This window comes from Sesamum indicum, unplaced genomic scaffold, assembly GCF_000512975.1.
Source record: "Sesamum indicum cultivar Zhongzhi No. 13 unplaced genomic scaffold, S_indicum_v1.0 scaffold00195, whole genome shotgun sequence".
Taxonomy (NCBI): Eukaryota; Viridiplantae; Streptophyta; class Magnoliopsida; order Lamiales; family Pedaliaceae; genus Sesamum; species Sesamum indicum.
In genome coordinates this window covers 54,427-60,215 of record NW_011628090.1, presented here as the reverse complement: position 1 = coordinate 60,215, position 5,789 = coordinate 54,427, and positions in this window count along the sequence as shown.

Sequence of the window (5,789 nt, the reverse complement as noted above, 5' to 3'; positions counted from 1 at the left end):
TATTAAAACAAGTTTGTTTTTCTTTTATACTAACTTGTAGTTATTATTACGCTCAGAAATTTAACACACAAACTCTTGGGTCTAGACCTACGTTTGCGTCAAGTTTCGTCGAATTCTGAGAATGCTCAAAATTTAGCTGTTTTGCATGGTTTTATTATAACAAGTTTGTTTCCCTTTTATACTAGCATGTAGTTATTATTACGCTTAGCAAATGTATAACACAAATGCTTGGGTCAAGACATGCGTTTGGGTCAAGTTTCGTAAAATTTTGAGAACGTTCAAAATTTAGCAGTTCTGCACGGTTTCATGTAGTTATTATTACGCTTAGCAAATGTATAACACAAATGCTTGGGTCAAGACATGCGTTTGGGTCAAGTTTCGTAAAATTTTGAGAACGTTCAAAATTTAGCAGTTCTGCACGGTTTTATTAAAGCAAGTTTGTTTGCCTTTTATACTAACTTGTAGTTCTTATTACGCTTAGAAATTTAACACACAAATTCTTGGGTCTAAACATATGATTGGGTCAAGTTTCGTCGAATTCTGAGAAATGCTCAAAATTTAGCAGTTTTGCACGGTTTTATTAAAGCAAGTTTGTTTCCCTTTTATACTAACTTGTAGTTATTATTACGCTTAGCAAATTTACAACACAAATGGATGGGTCTAGACCTGCGGTTGGGTCAAGTTTCGTCGAATTATGAGAACGTTCAAAAGTTAGCTGTTTTGCATGGTTTTATTAAAACAAGTTTGTTTCCCTTTTACACTAACTTGTAGTTATTATTACGCTCAGAAATTTAACACACAAACTCTTGGGTCTAGACCTACGTTTGCGTTGTAGTTATTATTACGCTCAGAAATTTAACACACAAACTCTTGGGTCTAGACCTACGTTTGCGTCAAGTTTAGTCGAATTCTGAGAATGCTCAAAATTTAGCTTTTGCACGGTTTTATTATAACAAGTTTGTTTCCCTTTTATACTAACTTGTAGTCATTATTACACTTAACAAATTTACAACACAAATGCTTGGGTTAGACCAACGTTTGGGTCAAGTTTCGTCGAATTCTGAGAACGTTCAATATTTAGCTGTTTTGCACGGTTTTATTAAACAAAGTTTGTTTCCCTTTTAAACTAACTTGTAATTATTATTATGCTAATCAAATTTACAACACAAATGCTTCGGTTTAGACCAACATTTGGGTCAAGTTTCGTTGAATTCTGAAAACGTTCAAAATTTAACTATTTTGCACGGTTTTATTAAAGCATGTTTGTTTCCTTTTATACTAACTTGTAGTTATTATTACGCCTAGCAAATTTACAACACAAATGGATGGGTCTAGACCTGCGGTTGGGTCAAGTTTCGTCGAATTCTGAGATCGTTCAAAAGTTAGTTGTTTTGCACGGTTTTATTAAAGCAAGTTTGTTTCCCTTTTATACTAACTTGTAGTTATTATTACGCTTAGAAATTTAACACACAAATTCTTGGTCTAGACATACGTTTGGGTTAAGTTTCGTCGAATTCTGAGAATGCTCAAAATTTAGCTGTTTTGCACGGTTTTATTAAAACAAGTTTGTTTCTATTTTATACTAACTTGTAGATATTATTACGCTTACCAAATTAGCCACACATATTCTGGATCTAGACTAACGTTTGGGTCAAGTTTCGTCGAATTCTGAGAACCTTCAAAATTTCGCTGTTCTGCACGGTTTTATTAAACCAAATTTGTTTGCCTTTTAAACTAACTTGTAATTATTATTACGCTTCGGAAATTTACCACACATATTCTTGTGTCAAAACCAACGTTTGGGTCAAGTTTTGTCGAATTTTGAAAACGTTCAAAATTTAGCTATTTTGCACGATTTTATTAAAGCAAGTTTGTTTCCCTTTTATACTAACTTGTAGTTATTATTACGCTTAGCAAATTTAAAACACAAATGGATGGGTCTAGACTTACGGTTGGGTCAAGTTTCGTCGAATTCTGAGAACGTTCAAAAGTTAGCTGTTTTGCACGGTTTTATTAAAACAAGTTTGTTTCCCTTTTATACTAACTTGTAGTTATTATTACACTCAAAAATTTAACACACAAACTCTTGGGCCTAGACCTACGTTTGCGTCAAGTTTCGTCGAATTCTGAGAATGCTCAAAATTCAGCTGTTTTGCACGGTTTTATTATAACAAGTTTGTTTCCCTTTTATAGTAACTTGTAGTTATTATTACACTTTGCATATTTACAACACAAATACTTGGGTGTAGACCAACTTTTGGGTCAAGTTTTGTCGAATTCTGATAACGTTCAAAATTTAGCTGTTTTGCACGATTTTATTAAACAAAGTTTGCTTCCCTTTTAAACTAACTTGTAATTATTATTACGCTTAGCAAATTTACAGCACAAATGGTTAGGTCTAGACCAACGTTTGGGTCAAGTTTCGTCGAATTCTGAAAATGTTCAAAATTTAGCTATTTTGCACGGTTTTATTAAAGCAGGTTTGTTTCCCTTTTATACTAACTTGTAGTTATTACTACGCCTAGCAAATTTACAACACAAATGGATGGGTCTAGACCTGCGGTTGGGTCATGTTTCGTTGAATTCTGAGCACGTTCAAAAGTTAGATGTTTTGAATTATTTTATTAAAACAAGTTTGTTTCTCTTTTGTACTAACTTGTAGTTATTATTACGCTTAGAAAATTTAACACACAAACTATTGGGTCTAGACCTACATTTGGGACAAGTTTCGTCGAATTCTGAGAATGCTCAAAATTTAGCTGTTCTGCACGGTTTTATTATAGCAAGTTTGTTTCCCTTTTATACTAACTTGTAGTTCTTATTACGCTTAGAAATTTAACACACATATTCTTGGGTCTAGACATACGTTTGGGTCAAGTTTCGTCGAATTCTGAGAAATGTTCAAAATTTAGCTGTTTTACACGGTTTTATTAAAACATGTTTGTTTCCATTTTAGACTTACTTGTAGGTATTATTACGCTTCGGAAATTAACCACACATATTCTTGGGTCAAAACCTACGATTGGGTCAAGTTTCGTTCAATTCTGTGAACGTTCAAAAGTTAACTGTTTTGCACGATTTTATTAAAACAAGTTTGTTTCCCTTTAATACTAACTTGTAGTTATTATTACGCTTAGCATATGTATAACACAAATGCTTGGGTCTAGACATGCGTTCGGGTCAAGTTTCGTAAAATTTTGAGAACGTTCAAAATTTAGCTGTTCTGCACGGTTTTAGTAAAACAAGTTTGTTACCCTTTTATACTAACTTGTAGTTATTATTACGCATATCAAATTTACCACACAAATGCTTGTGTCTAGACCAACGTTTGGGTCAAGTTTCGTCGAATTCTGAAAACGTTCAAAATTTAGCTGTTTTGCACGATTTTATTAAACCAACTTTGTTTCCCTTTTATACTAGCTTGTAGTTATTATTACGCTTAGCAAATGTATAACACAAATGCTTAGGTCTAGACATACGTTTGGGTCAAGTTTCGTCAAATTTTGAGAACGTTCAAAATTTAGCTGTTCTGCACGGTTTTATTAAAACAAGTTTGTTTCCCATTTATACTAACTTGTAGTTATTATTACGTTTATCAAATTTACCACACAAATGCTTGGGTCTGGACCAACGTTTGGGTCAAGTTTCGTCGAATTCTGAAAACGTTCAAAATTTAGCTGTTTTGCACGGTTTTATTAAGGCAACTTTGTTTCCGTTTTATACTAGCTTGTAGTTATCATTACGCTTAGCAAATGTATAACACAAATGCTTGGGTCGAGACATGCGTTTGGGTTAAGTTTCCTAAAATTTTGAGAATGTTCAAAATTTAGCTGTTCTGCACGGTTTTGTTAAAGCAAGTTTGTTTCGCTTTTATATTAACTTGTAGTTCTTATAACGCCTAGAAATTTAACACACAAATTCTTGGGTCTAGACATACATTTGGGTCAAGTTTCGTCGAATTCTGAGAAATGCTCAAAATTTAGCTGTTTTGCACGGTTTTATTAAATCAAGTTTGTTCCCATTTTAGATTAACTTGTAGGTATTATTACGCTTCGAAAATTTACCACACATATTCTTGGGCCAAAACCTACGATTGGGTCAAGTTTTGTTGAATTCTGTGAACGTTCAAAAGTTAACTGTTTTGCACGTTTTATTAAAACAAGTTTGTTTCCCTTTTGTACTAACTTGTAGTTATTATTACGCTTTGAAAATTTAACACATAAACTCTTGGGTCTAGACCTACGTTTGGGTCAAGTTTCGTCGAATTCTGAGAATGCTCAAAATTTAGCTGTTCTGCACGGTTTTATTAAAGCAAGTTTGTTTCCCTTTTATACTAACTTGTAGTTATTATTACGCTTAGAAATTTAACAGACAAATTCTTGGGCCTAGACATACGTTTGGGTCAAGTTTCGTCGAATTCTGAGAATGCTCAAAATTTAGCTGTTTTGCACGGTTTTATTAAAACAAGTATGTTTGCATTTTATACTAACTTGTTGGTATTATTAAGCTTAGAAAATTTACCACACATATTCTTGGGTCTAGACCAACGATTGGGTCAAGTTTCGTTGAATTCAGTGAACATTCAAAAGTTAACTGTTTTGCACGGTTTTATTAAAACAAGTTTTTTTCCCTTTATTACTAACTTGTAGTTATTATTACGCTTAGCAAATTTACAACACAAATGGATGGGTCTAGACCTGCGATTGGGTCAAGTTTCGTTGAATTCAGTGAACATTCAAAAGTTAACTGTTTTGCACGGTTTTATTAAAACAAGTTTTTTTCCCTTTATTACTAACTTGTAGTTATTATTACGCTTATCAAATTACCACACAAATACTTGGGTCTAGACCAACGTTTGGGACAGGTTTCGTCGAATTTTGAGAACGTTCAAAATTTAGCTGTTTTGCACGGTTTTATTAAAGCAAGTTTGTTTCCCTTTTATACTAACTTGTAGTTATTATTACGCTTAGCAAATGTATAACACAAATGCTTGGGTCTAGACATACGTATGGGTCAAATTTCGTCGAATTCTGAGAACCTTCAAAATTTAGTTGTTTTGCACGGTTTTATTAAAGCAGGTTTGTTTCCCTTTTATACTAACTTGTAGTTATTATTGCGCTTAGCAAATGTATAAAACAAATGCTTGGGTCTAGATCTACGTTTGGGTCAAGTTTCGTAAAATTTTGAGAACATTCAAAATTTAGCTGTACTGCACGGTTTTATTAAAGCAAGTTTGTTTTCCTTTTATAGTAACTTGTACTTCTTGTTACGCTTAGAAATTTAACACACAAATTCTTGGGTCTAGACATACGTTTGAGTCAAGTTTCATTGAATTCTGTGAACGTTCAAAAGTTAACTATGTTGCACGGATTTATTAAAACAACTTTGTTTCCCTTTTATACTAACTTGTAGATATTATTACGCTTAGAAAATTACCACACTAATGCTTGGGTTTAGACCAACTTGGGTCAAGTTTCGTCGAATTCTGAGAACGTTCAAAAGTTAGCTGTTTTGCACGGTTTTATTAAAGCAAGTTTGTTTTCGTTTTATGCTAACTTGTAGTTATTATTACGCTTAGCAAATTTACAACACAAATGCTTGGGTCTAGACCAACGTTTAGGTCAAGTTTCATCGAATTCTGAAAACCTTCAAAATTTAGCTGTTTCGCACGGTTTTATTAAAGCAAGTTTGTTTCCCTTTTATACTAACTTGTAGTTATTATTACGCTTAGCAAATTTACAACACAAATGGATGGGTCTAGACCTGCGATTGGGTCAAGTTTCGTTGAA